The sequence below is a fragment of the Phyllostomus discolor genome, chromosome 10 (genome assembly GCF_004126475.2).
Source record: "Phyllostomus discolor isolate MPI-MPIP mPhyDis1 chromosome 10, mPhyDis1.pri.v3, whole genome shotgun sequence".
NCBI lineage: Eukaryota > Metazoa > Chordata > Mammalia > Chiroptera > Phyllostomidae > Phyllostomus > Phyllostomus discolor.
The window spans coordinates 66,196,845-66,210,720 of NC_040912.2; the positions used below are offsets into that span (position 1 = coordinate 66,196,845).

General features: G+C 35.1%; 1 pseudogene; it reads right to left on the bottom strand.

Moving 5' to 3' along the window:
- Nucleotides 1-1,030: 1,030 nt before the first annotated feature.
- LOC114507314 lies at nt 1,031-12,938 on the bottom strand (annotated as a pseudogene).
- Nucleotides 12,939-13,876: the final 938 nt, after the last annotated feature.

Genomic DNA, 13,876 nt, shown 5'->3' on the forward strand with positions numbered 1-13,876 from the left:
TCAGAATACACATCTACGGAACCATGTGTTCCTTGAGTCAAGAATTGATGTCATTTTCCCCCCAAATTCAGCATGCCCAGCACTGAGCACATGCATGGCACAACATGTAAAGTCCTCCTTGAAAGAATGAATTATGGGCCATCATATCATTTATATGTAAAAGAATACCACATATTTCATGCAGAGTCCATTTTTTATTTTATTAAAATACTGAATTTATTTCACATGTATATTTTTTCACCAATATTTCTATTTGTCTTATGACTACTACTACCATGTTCTATTATAATATTCCATAATTACTTAAAACTAAGGAAAGCGTGGACTACCATCTTTAAAAACAGAATGGGCATTCCTTCTTTCTTTCTGCTATATAGTATTCCATTGTGTAAACATACCACGGGTTTTTGATCCACTCATTTACTGATGAGCACTTAGGTTGCTTCCACCACTTGGCTATTGTAAATAGTGCTGCTATGAACATTGGGTATATAAGTTCTTTTGAACTGGTGATTTGGAATTCTTAGGGTATATTCCCAGCATTATGCTAAGTGAAATAAGCTAGTCAGTAAAAGACAAATACCATATGATCTCACCCATAAGAGGAATCTAATGAACAAAAAATAAACTAATAAACAAGACACAACCATAGGCATGTAAACATAAACTCAAAGTGAATGGCGGTGAAGGGGGATAGTGGTGGAAATAAGGGGAAGGGACTAGTCAAAGAACATGTATGAATGACTTATGGACATGGATAATGGTGTGGGGATTGACTGTGGTAGCAGGGTGTTAGGCTGGGTGGAGGAGGGCAAAGTGGTGGAAACTGGGACAACTGTAATAGAATAACAACAAAAAATGATTAAAAAAACTAAACAGGCATTTTGGCAACACATTCTTGGCAATGGAATCTAAACAACATCTATGGGACACAGAAAGTTCTCCCTCTGTATTTTAAAAAGGGCACCCGGACATCAATTGTTACAGAAATAAAGATGAAAATTTTTAACAAACTACTTAAACTATTTTCTTAAAGAGACTACTTCTGCTGCCAGAGGTCTTGAATAGTCTCATGGTCAGTCATCCAGAAGCAATGCTTCACATAATTGATGGAGTTGGCTTCCAATTTGATAAGTGAACCAACATTTTTTATACTTGCTTGAAGTTTTGTTCTAATGTCTTTTACAGAACTAGGTCCTTTCAGTATTTTAGAATTTTTTTTCTGTGTTTTGAAGGATTCTTGGCTTTTTTATCTTGGTTTGGTGGTTTTGAGTATTTTCCATTCTGGTTTGATTTTTGTGCATTTTTGGCTACAGTATCTTAAGCAGATTTTCTTTACTGGAGCTTTTTATTCATCTTACTCATCCCCAAAATCATCATCATCATTACCATCATCATCATCACAGTCCTTACTATCTTCATCAAACTGCATGTTTTTATTTTTATTGTGGAAACTTGCTACCACTTCCAGGAGCAGAACACTTTCCAGATATACTCAGGAGTTTCACATGCTTTTCCCATTCATCTTCCCCTATAGCTACTAAGTGCTGTCCACTAATAGCAAAGGCCCTGTACCACAATTCAACTGTAAGGCCACAGGTAGTGTTATTTAAAAGCCATCAAGGGAAACTATTGGGTGTACATTTTCAAAGTTGTCAGAGTTACCTTAATTGGACTGCCTTCATAATTCATTCCCTCTGCTTTAACAATGTGTAATTCATCCTTTGCACCAGACCCTAAAATGACCACTCATAAGAAAATTGTTCATTTTCATCATTATCCACCTTAAAGTCATAATCTTTGTTAGCTTTTGGTTCACAACCATAGAGAAAATTCTGGTGCCTCAGAGGGCTCATGTCCATGTCTGTTGAATCTCCCTTTGGGTGGTGGCACCCACTCAGGTGCGAGAGAAGATGGGTGGAGATAAATGACTTCAGTTCTGCAGAACAGACACACAAGATGCTGGGATTATACCCTAAGAATCCTGAAACACCAATTCAAAAGAACCTATGCACCCCAATGTTCACAGCAGCACAAAATTTACAATTGCCAAGTGTTGGAAGCAACATAAGTGCCCATCAGTAAATGAGTGGATCAAAAACTATGGTACATTTACACAATGGAATACTACACAGCAGAAAGAAAAAAGGAGCTCCTACCCTTCACAACAGCCTGGATGGATCTGGGGAGCATTACACTAAGGGAAATTAGCCAGACAGTGAGGGACAAATAACATATAATCTCACCTATAAGTGGAACTTAATCAACAAAACACAAGCAAGTGAAGTATAACTGGAAACATTGAAATAAAGAACAAATTGACAGTAATCAGAGGGGAGAGGGACAGTGGGGGAAAACAGGGGAAGGATCATCAAGGAAGATATATAAAGGACACATGGACAAAGTCAAAAGGGGTAGGATCAAGGATGGGGCTGGTGGCCATGGTGGAGAGAAAATGTAAACAACTGTACTTGAACATCAATTTAAAAAATATGATAATAAAAGAACAGATACACAGGATGCAATCACACCAGAAATGTAGTTTTTTTACAAAAATTTTTATGTACTATTTTGATACTATATCTATAAATATTTAAGTATAATTTGGTGGTAGAATATATAGATAGAAAATATAGATTGAGTCATATTCCTCTTTTTTACTTACTGATTATTTTAGCAGAGAAAAATTCCACAAAGGTAATTTATTGATAGAGTTGGATTAGTTCATTAAATACAGAAACAAAATTGACTTTTTTCCATAGAAATGAAGTACCACAAACCATAAAATATTCCTTTTGACATGGTTTTCAAAGAGGCTTTCATGATTTCCTTCTAATGAAATTTTTGAGTTTATGTTGAAATGGGTCATTCTATAAGATCTCTGATGTGCCTCAGAGAGCATTATGCTAAGTGAAATAAGCCAGGCAGTGAAAGACAAATACCATATGATCTCACCTATAAGTAGAACCTAATCAATAGAACAAACAAGTGAGCAAAACAGAACCAGAGACATTGAAATAAAGAACAAACTGACACTAACCAGAGGGGAGGGAGGAGAAGAGGATAATGGAGAAAAGAAAGGGAAGGGTTGTCAAGAAACATGTATAAAGGACCCATGGACAAAGACAAGGAGGGGTGGGGTAAGGTTGAATGTGGTAGGTGGGGGTGGGCAGAGTAGGGAAAGGAGAGTAACGGGGAGAAGTGAGAATAACTGTAATTGAACAATAAAAAAAACAAGTGAAATAATTAAGAGACAAAAAAAATCCCAGATATACCTGGACCATAAATATAGCATCATGGGTAGTTATTTTAGTGATAATTAACATCCAAATATAACCTCCATGTTTCTTACCATCTCACTGTGCAGTTCTGCTATATAAATTGCTCACTCTAATTTCATCTTCCTTTGGTTTTCTTTTTCTTTTTGGCTCATATACAGGGTAGGAAAAAGTAGGTTTACATTTATATGGAAAATAATATAATTAATAAATAATAATACAAAAATAAACTTTACTTTTTATACAAACAACTATAAATCTATTTTTGTCCCATCTTGTGTAAGTCTTAGTTTATATAAGAAATTCAGCCCTGGCTGGTGTAGCTCAGTGGACTGAGAATGGGCTGCGAACCAAAGTGTTACAGGTTCAATTCCCAGTCAGGGTACATGCCTGGGTTGCAGGCCATGACCCCCAGCAACCGAACATTGATGTTTCTCTCTCTCTCTCTTTCTCCCTCCCTTCCCTCTCTAAAAAATAAATAAATAAAATCTTTAAAAAAAAAGAAATTTATGTTAGGTGTTTCCTCATCTGAGATAGTATGTCTTTATTTTATTTGAAGTCCAAAGCAATGCTAGTTTCTTGATTTGGATTATGAGCAAATAAATTGTTCTGAGCTTTCAGTCAAAAAATGTCCTGCAGCGGGGCAGCTCAGAACAAGAATGTGGCTCTCTGTATCAGACCTTTGCTTTTTACTGACACTAGTTCATTAGGTATGACGACATGTTCCACCTTTGTTAGCTAGTCTATTTTTCCTGCTAAATATCACATTTTTAAAAGGCCTTTGGAATTGAAAACAATGTAAAGCTCTGTTTAGATTTGTGACTGTTATTCTTCTGCTTAGAATGGTACATGGATGATGCAACAGTAGCAAAGATGAATCCACAATAGATGTCACCCAGGATGGTCATTAAACTCAGTTTGCAATTAAGATTCCTGTGCCAGATGGCACCTCACAAACACTGGACAGAGAACCTGATGCTGCCAAGATTTGTACTGCACCTCTTTAACTTAAGGCTGGTGGCAGAATAAACTAAAGCAGAGGACCCATGAGAATAAAACTCTTGGAAATAACTCTCCAACCTCAGAACTTTTTGTTTATATACAAAAACAAATCAGTCATATTTAGAAATACATATTTGCTTATTAATATCATATAAAACATTATTTAGCTATCTAAAATGTATTTCTAATTATGATACTATACTTCAAATGGTAATGTTTTCTGCCTTTTGTGTCCTGTTTAGAAGTTATTTCCACCAATATTTTGGATCAATGTCTTCTTTTTAGGACATTGTTATTTCTTTTTACAAATTTCTTCTTTTTTTTTATATCTTTATATCTGGAAATTGTAGTAAGCATGGATTTACAACCTAATTTTCTTTCAATAGATAACTAATGATTGCAGGACCATTTATTATATATGATGTTCATGTTTTTAAAATTCCATATTTGTTATACTAGATTTTCCTGCATATTATGACCTTTCTGGGATAGTAATTGTGAATCAAAGCATAATATGTTCTTTTGAATACTAGTACTATAATACTTTTTTAACCATTGTCTTTCTGAAGTATGTTTTAAAAACAATTCCTTTCTCTCTTTTTAGAAGTAGTACTCATTTTTGCTTCATCCACTTGTGAATTCCTCCAAATATATTTTTGTATTATTGTGAAAAGTTTTTTAAGATAATGGCCTGTTTGAATAATTACAGACATTATACTAAGTGCACATGCTAATTTTGTGATATTGGGAAGAAACAAAGAAACTTGTTGATTGAGGAAATAATCATTTTACATTGCAGTCCTCCTGGAAAATAATTTTTATTTTTATAGATGTATATATATCAAATTTAATAGTTTCAATATGGAACATATCTGTTGCTTAAACCTTACAGAGGTAAAAATAACATGAAGGACCTTGAACCAGAAGGAATTCACCTGCTCCACTTTAACTCTGCTGTCCTCCTTCAGTGAAAAGACATATATGGCAAGACTCTACCTGCACTGGCCTTTCAAAATTGCTGTGGCACTTGGGAGGATATTACTTTGGACTTAAAGATATTTGGGGTTTTTAATGGGGCTTTTGGGAAAGTGGCAGTGGTAGGGGAGGGTCTTAAGTCATGAAGTTATTTTAAGGGGCTGTGGTGATGTGAAGGGTTGTTTAATACACGTAGTTTTGCATAGAGATATTACCTTGTATACGCAGGATCAAATACATAGTAGAGATACATTTCAGACTTAAAGAAATTCCAGATAATTAATAGCAGTTGAACAAGTAGTAAATACATTAATATATTTTAACTTGTCCTCCAATTTCCTTCTAAAATAACCATAAAATCTGTTCATTTGTGTTTCACATCAGTGGTAATTGTGGAGGTACTGAAGGGGTAGCACAGGAAGGTTAAGGAACAAATGTCTTATTTCACTCATTGACTCAGGAGTGGTGGGATCTTACTCTAAGTTTCTGGCAGTGACTAATGGTAAAAAAGGGAACCCAGGAGAGAATTATCAGACTGCCCAGGGTTTCCATACAGAACAGATATAATCAATATATTGTTCATCATACAGAAAATATTTTTAGATTTGCCATGTGCCAGCTACTCTGAGTGCTGGGAACACAGCAGGGAGCAAAACTTATAAAAATAGTTGTCCTCATGGAATTAATATACTATAGTAGGAAAGATAGAATTAATAAGCAAAATATATTATGCATCATTTAAAATTGATATGGAGGATCCAAGATAGTGGAGGAGTAAGTGGAAGCTACAGTAATGTCCTTCCAGGACCAATCTGGAATTATAACTAAATTATAGAGAAATCATCCAGAATAACCAAATAAACACTAGCTGGAGAGAAACCTTATAACCATGAACAGACAGAAGAAACTACTTCACCACAATGTGACTGGTAGGGAAAGCAGAGTAGTCATGAAAGGGCTGGCTGGGCTCCTATAGGTGGCAGCTGAAGTTTCAGAGGAATATTTCAGTGGCCCAGTGGTTAACCTTGAGAAGAATGGGGTCCAAACCCCAAGTTGGGCTCCCCAGCCTACAACACCAGAGCTGGAAAGGAACCCAGATAACATCCAGCTGTGGAAAGCAGCAGGGATTCTACATGCCAAGGAGAGATAGCTGAAGACCCAGAGAGCCTTTTTAAGGGCTAAAACACAAAATTTCACTTACAGCAACTTACCCTAGTCTCCAGCAAAGGGAGAGCAAATTGGACTAGAGACACTTGAGGAAAGTCTGGGCTTGGTGGCTCTGGGAAGAGAAGAGAAGGAATAGCCACTAGGATCCCTGAGTTGAGTCATTCTCCATACTGCAGGGGTCATTGTTCACAGGCAGAGCCTCTTCTCTGAGTGGCATCAGCCTGAGGGGAAGCAATACTCCCACCCACAGGAATTACTCTGCCCCACCCTGTGGTGCTTAAGCCAGGCTATTGATTACAATATGATTATATTAACAGCTACTCAGTTTAATGACTGTTTAGTGTAACATCTTAGGTGAAAAATACAAAGCAGCAGCCAAAATGGGAAGACAAAGAAACACTCCCCAAATGAAACAAGAGAATTCTCCAAAAGAAGTACACAAAATATAGGCGAACAATTTACCAGATACAGTGTTTAGAATAATGATTATAAGAATACTCAATAGCATGAAAAAAGACATAGAAACTATAAAAAAGGGCCAGTCAGGAATGAAGAATGCAATATTTGAAATACATAATACACTGGAGGAAATAAACAGTAGGTTGGATGAAGAATATGATTGAATCAGTGTTCTAGAAAACAAGGTAAAAAATGAAAAATAAAAACAGGCAGAGCAGCAAAAGGAAAATCAAGTTTGAAAAAATGAGGAGAGCTTAAGAAATATTTTGGACAACATGAAGTATAACAAAATCTGTATCATGGGAATACAAGGAGAAGAGAGTGAGCAAGGGAGGGAACCTATTTGAGGCAATAATGATGAAAACTTCCCTAATCTGATGAAGGAAGAAGATATGCAAGTCCAGGAAGCTCGAGAGTTCTAAATAGGTTGGACACAAAGAGGCCTCCACTGAGACACATCTTAGTTAAAATGAAAAGGCTTTAAGACGAGGACAGAATCCTAAAAGTCACAAGAGAAAAGGAGGTAGTTACCTACAGGGAGCACCAATTAAATTGGCATCTGATTACTCAACAGAAACATTTCAGTCCTGAAGGGAGTGGTGTGAGATATTCAAGGTGATGAAAACCAAGGACCTACAACCAAAGCTACTTTACAGTGCAAGACTATCACTTAAAATTGAAGGACAATTAAGGCTCTTCCCAGACAAGAAAAAAAAAATTAAAGGAGTTTGTTAACACCAAACCAGTACTGCAAACAAGTTAAAAGGCTTGTTTTAAGAAGAAGAAGAAAAAAAGAGAGGGAAAAATCCAGAGGAAAACAGTTTAAGAATAAATGACACTACATATGCATCTATCAACAATCATCTTAAATGTAAATGATTTAAATGTAGATGGTTTAAGATTGTTTGGAAAGAGCAGAAATCAGAAGACTGGTTTGGGACGTTATATTTCAGTTTCCTATTAGATATCTAAGTAGAGATTTGCAAATGATTTGCATATCTGAATCTTATATGTTAGGAGAGGTTCTAGATAGAAACACATCTGGGTATTATAATCATAGAGAAGATATTTAAATACATGAAACAGGATAAAATCACCAAAGGAGTAGACAGAGCTGAGTTGAGGGCTGAGGAATGAACCAGTGACACTTTATGAATGAGACTGGGTTGACAGAATTCATGCAGCAAAACAAGGTGAGAAGGAGCATTAGTGGATAAGAGAAGACCAGGACAGGGTAGTGTCAAGGAAGCCAAGTGAATGAATGAACACTCCTTTTATTAAGTGCTGATGGACAAGTAAGATGAGGACTGAGAATTTACTATGAATGATGGCAATATGGTGAGCACCAGCAACTGCACTAAGATTGTTGTTAGCAGAATGGGGAGTTTCAGAGGGAATGGGAGAAGAAAATCAGAAATGATTATTACAAACACTGTTGAAGAATTTGGGTATGGGGCAGTACCTGAAAGGAAAAGTGGGGCTAAAATTACTCCTTGTTTGGTTTATCTGGGTTTTTTTGTTTTGTTTTGTTTTGTTTTGGTATATTTGTTTGCTTTCTAAGATAGAAGTAACACAGTTGTATGCTGATGAGGTGATCTAGTACAAAAATAACAATAGATGATGCGCAGAGTGTGGTAAAGGAGTATTGCTTGAATAGTGTCTTGTGTCTGTTAGAGAAGAGATCTGTGAAAAAGTGGGAGTTATGTTTAGTAAACAATAGAAATTGTAAGCCTATATACTTAAGTCACTCATTGAGCCTGAAAAGAGAAGGAAGAAATTTAAAATTTCAGATTAGCGTTTTATTCTCTTCTCTTCATTTCTAGTCATTGGAGGCATTTTACTGTATTTTTTGTGCTATTTTTTATCAGCTTTCACTTCAGAATGATGTTCAATTCATAAGCTCAATTTTCAAGCTACTCTGATTTGTTCTTCATTGAAAAACTTTTTCCATCTCATAGCAACATATGGGAGAGAGTTTATCTGTGGGAGAGAAGACGGTCTCATTTATCAGTGAAGTATGAAGTAAAATTATCCCTTGAGAAATAGTGAAAATTGACATAAAACCCTAGATGACTACTCTGTGCTCATTAAGTCCTGGTATGCTATAAAGATGTCTACCTTACTCCACCAGGTAGAGATTGTATTTTACTCTCTATGTGTTTATATAGCTCCAGACAACTATATGTGTAAAATGATAGTCTCTCACCCCAGTCATAGTGATTAGATCAGAGGACAACATTGACTCAAGGTGAAAGTTGTTTCTTGAAAGTTAGGAAATTTCATTCATTCCAGTATTGGTCAGTTTCTTAAATAATAATGTAATAGCTCAAGATCTGTGGAATAACTGTATATTATGTTTAGACAGGCAAACAAAAAATTCATCCAAAAGTACATGGGGAATTCCAGAATTACTGGGGAAGCAAAAAAGATGTAGAGAAAAACACTACTAAGATTACTGTTGCTGTCCATTACCATGCTCAAGTACATTTCTCAAGCCTGATCCAGTGTTCTACAAGATATACTATGTCTTCAGGGAACTAGGAAAGGAGAAGAACACTGTGACTAATGGCACAACACACTCATGTACAGGGGAAATGTTCCAAATGACTGTTAAATGATGCTGACATGACAGGCAAAGGTGCATAAATGGAAAGTCGAGTTTTAATTTTGCCTAGGGTTGAAAAAGAGCTTTCAATCAAGGAGTTGAGGATATAAGGGGCTTGAAAAAAACACAGCTAAGAGAATAAAAAAATAGCTAACAACAAAGTAGTTAACAGCATGGAATTAATGAGAGGGGAACCATAGAAAGGCATTGATTTATTATTGGATTATACAGACAGAAGACAGGTTGGCATTTTTGTAGGTGAAGACTGTTAATATACTAGAACAGCATGTAGTTACTAACTGCACAGTTGAACTAAGATAATTTTGTACTATTAGAAGAATCTGACAAAAAGTCATTGTGATATATAGTAATGACACAACTTGTCTCCCTTGGTTGCCTAAAGAAATATCAGCCCTTGTGGTCCCAATTACACTCATTTCCTGATTTCTGTAGGAATCAGATTTGAGGACAGAGACCAGTGAGTGTTGTTCTGATTATAAAGGATGAAAAGGCTGAACTTTGGGCAGGGATTGCTTTACTGTAACATACATAACTTCTGTAGAATTTTCTATTAAGTCAAAGCCAAATACCTGAAAATGAACTCAGCTCTATTCAATCCACATTTTATAGCTACTTCACCTGTGAACAGGCAGGAGGGAGGAGAAACGGCACTTGGTATCGTTGTTTGCTTCTAAATTAAATATATCCAATAAAAAGGCTCTTTCCTTTTTCCATTTTTATAGTCCAGTATTAAATCATTGGATGGACCATGGGAGTGGGCAAAAGAAAAACAAAATAGACTTTATGTAAATTGTTATCCCTCTATCTAAATCATCCTCAGTGCTATCCTAGGGCAATCATTCAGTACTTAATTGATTATTCAATATTTTAACTCGAGATCAAATTTTGGACATAGCTGTGGAACAAAGAGAACTTGGTTCAACTTTTAAATCTTCCTCATACACTATGGTAAATTATAGAAGCTGTAGAGACTGGGTGTCTTTATCTATTAAAGGAGGTCATTCCTAACTGATAGATTTTTCCCTGGAGTTAATTACTTAGTGCATATAATACTCCTTACAAGAAAATCGACCCAGAGTAACCCTTGATTAAATACTTAGTTCCTTTTCTTATTTTTTATGCACTAGCCACCGGTCATGAGCAGCACATACACTTTGTGGATGGGGCTGACCACTGTATGCCCACATGTTTTAATAGTGGCCAATTAGCCTGTAAAGAGGCAGGTTCTTATGGACCCATTTATTTAATTGCTCAGTATCTATAATGTTTAGGAGAGAGATAATACTGTGGAAAAATTAATTACATAATTTTTATCATAGTTCAAAATGTTCCAAAATATTTAAATATTGTTCTTTTGCTTAAACAAGAACATACTATTATACTTATGTCTTTAAAGATACTCTGAAGCTTAGAAATTCTTTCAGTCAGCACAATTCAACTTGCTAATCATTCACTTCTTGTTATTGCCATTATTTCAAATAGTTTTCTAACACCTTACTATGCAAATATATCTCAGCCTACTGGTATAGTTATTAAAAGAAAATAATTTGAGATTATGATTATAGATATATATGAACTAGGAAGTGAAAGCATGGCAAATATAATTGGCAAGACATTTGCCTCACCTTTTCACAAATGGAAAAAGCCATGGTTGCTGCTATTAAATTGACTTGGTTCAATTTTAAAATCACAAAATGTAATCAAGTCAGGTTTCCTTTTCATTATGCAATGCTCAATGAGGTTTTACAAATCTGAAAGCTTTACCTTTCCATTCATTTGCTATATGAATTAAACATTAACACGAATAAAATGAGCTTAAAGCTAGAAAATGCTCAATATATTTTCTAGGAAAAACTGGAGGTGATGACTTTATATTTCTATAGCTCTCTAACTCATCACTTAAGCAATGTAGATGGAATATTGACACAGCCATATGGGAGAAGTCAAGAGCAGCCAGCCCAATTTAGTTTCTCAAAATTTAGTCTCTTTCATTGCACTTTTTTACAAAGCCTTCTTTGACTTTTCTATGTTTTTAATTCTATTAATGGAAAGCCAAACTTATGTTTTACTCAATGATAAAAATTTTAGCCACAGTTATAAATAACTAAGACAGTAGCTTTGCTTTTGCTTGAATAAAATTACACTGGATTAACTGTTGTATTTGTAAAGCCCAGGATTGAAATATGAAGATAAAATCATTCTTCTTAATAATAATGACTGAAACTGAGTTACCAAAGCAGTAAAATAACTTGGTATTTTTCTAAAAAATATCTAGAACAATCTGTTGAAAAGCGTTGTTGAGAAAAACTAATGTTTGTAAATCTAACAAGAAGCTTTTATTAGGCTAGTGAGTTATTTCAATATTTGAATTTTAAAATCAATTGTATAAAAGTATGACTCATTTTTTTTGCTCAGTTTTACCCCTCATCATCCCCCCCAGAGCTGTCAGACCACTCTCTATGAGTTTGTCTCTATTTTGCTTGTTAGCTCAATTTGTTCATTAGATTCCACATATGAGTGAAATTATATGGTATTTGTCTTTCTTTGACAGGCTTATTTCACTTAGCATAATGTTCTCCATCTCCAAAAGAAAAAGGACTCATGGACAACAGTGTGTTGATTGTGGAGGGAGGTATAAGGGGGAAATTTGTATACAATAGTTTGAGCATAGGTATCCATTTCTAGTCAACCCAAAATTCCATTTGATACAAAATATGTTAAGCAAAAATAAGGGGAAAAAGCCATGAAAGTACTGAAAAATAAAAAAAAAAAAGGTAGCATTAGAAGAATTCAGATTTGGAGGAATTCCTATAAGGTAAAAAACAAATGGTAATATCCTTGAGAAAAAGCAAAAGAAACCATATCCAGTAAATCCCAGGAAGCAGTCTTGGCTGCTGTGAACATAGAACTGACTTACAGCTGGACGGGGTTAACTTTGGTTTTATCTCTGGTGAAGCTTGGATTCCCAGGTTTTTATTATTAGCTAAAAGTACAATGGAATTTATAATGAACTGTTTACAACCTGAAACTCTCCTGGTGTGGCCATGGGATGGTCTGCAACTGGCCTAACTCATTTCATGGCATGAAAATAATCAAAGATACAAAGATGCATCTCCTTTACATTCAGATAAGTATCCAGTTGATAATAGATATTTCTATAAAAAATTATTTCACCAAGAATTGCTGTTATGGGCTGAATGTTTAGGTCACCCCAAATTTGTAAGTTCAGACCCTAACCCCAGTGTGATGCTGTAAAGAGGTGGGCCTTTGTGAGGTGATTATAATCAGATGAGGTCATGGGGATGGAGGTCTCATAAATGGGAATGGCATCCTTATAAAAGTCAAGAGAGAGCTTGCTTCTCTTGCTACTTACCTTGTGAGGATACAATGAGAAAACAGCAGGCTTTCACCACACCCAGCAATGCCAGCATCTTGATCTCCACATTCCAGCTTCTAGAACTGCAAGAAATAAATTTCTATTGTTTACAAGCCACCCAATCTATGGTAGTTTGTTATAACAGCCTGAACTGACCAAGACAGTTGCTGTTTTTCTCTTTGCTCCCCTACTTTTTTTTCAGGGTGAATAATAGCTACATTCTTTTATATTAAAAAAAAATTCCTAGCCCTGGCTGGCATAGCTCAGTGGATTGAGCTGCAAACCAAAGTATCATAGGTTTGATTCCCAGTCAGGGCACGTGCCTGGGTTGCAGGCCACAGCCCCCAGCAAGCGCACATTGATGTTTCTCTCTCTCTCTCTTTCTCCCTCCCTTCTCTCTCTAAAATTAAGTAAATAAAATCTTTAAAACAATCATCAAAAAAATTTTTTTAAAAAGATTTTTAAAAATTCCTTTTTTTTAGGAAGCAATAATACGTCTAATTAGGTAGAGTTTAGGTAATTAATTTTTAGAGAAAAGCAAAAAGAAAAACAATAAACTATACTTATAGGCAATCATGTCTGTTTCTTTACTACATTAATTTTTTAATCTTAAAATCTTATCTTAATGGAGAAAGAAAACAAAATTAAAATGAATTTTAAATATAAAATTCAGTCTTTAATTCCTAGTGCAGGAATGGTCAATAAATGAACAGATTTAATTGGGAGCAAAATTGTGCTTTTCAAGAACAGCACATTTTAATTATTTTAATTAATTGATTTTTTACTATTCAGTACTATCCAGCTAGCGATAAAACTTTACTATAAACAGCTCTTGCCCAATTTTCCAGAGGTGTTTGGGGAGAGTGTTTAGTAATATATCTATCTGAAAAACAAATTCTATATATATTATATAATTATATTTTGAAATATATAGCCTATAACAAAGTCTTGGCATCTATATATAATGACCAATGAGATCAGGAATATATTTCT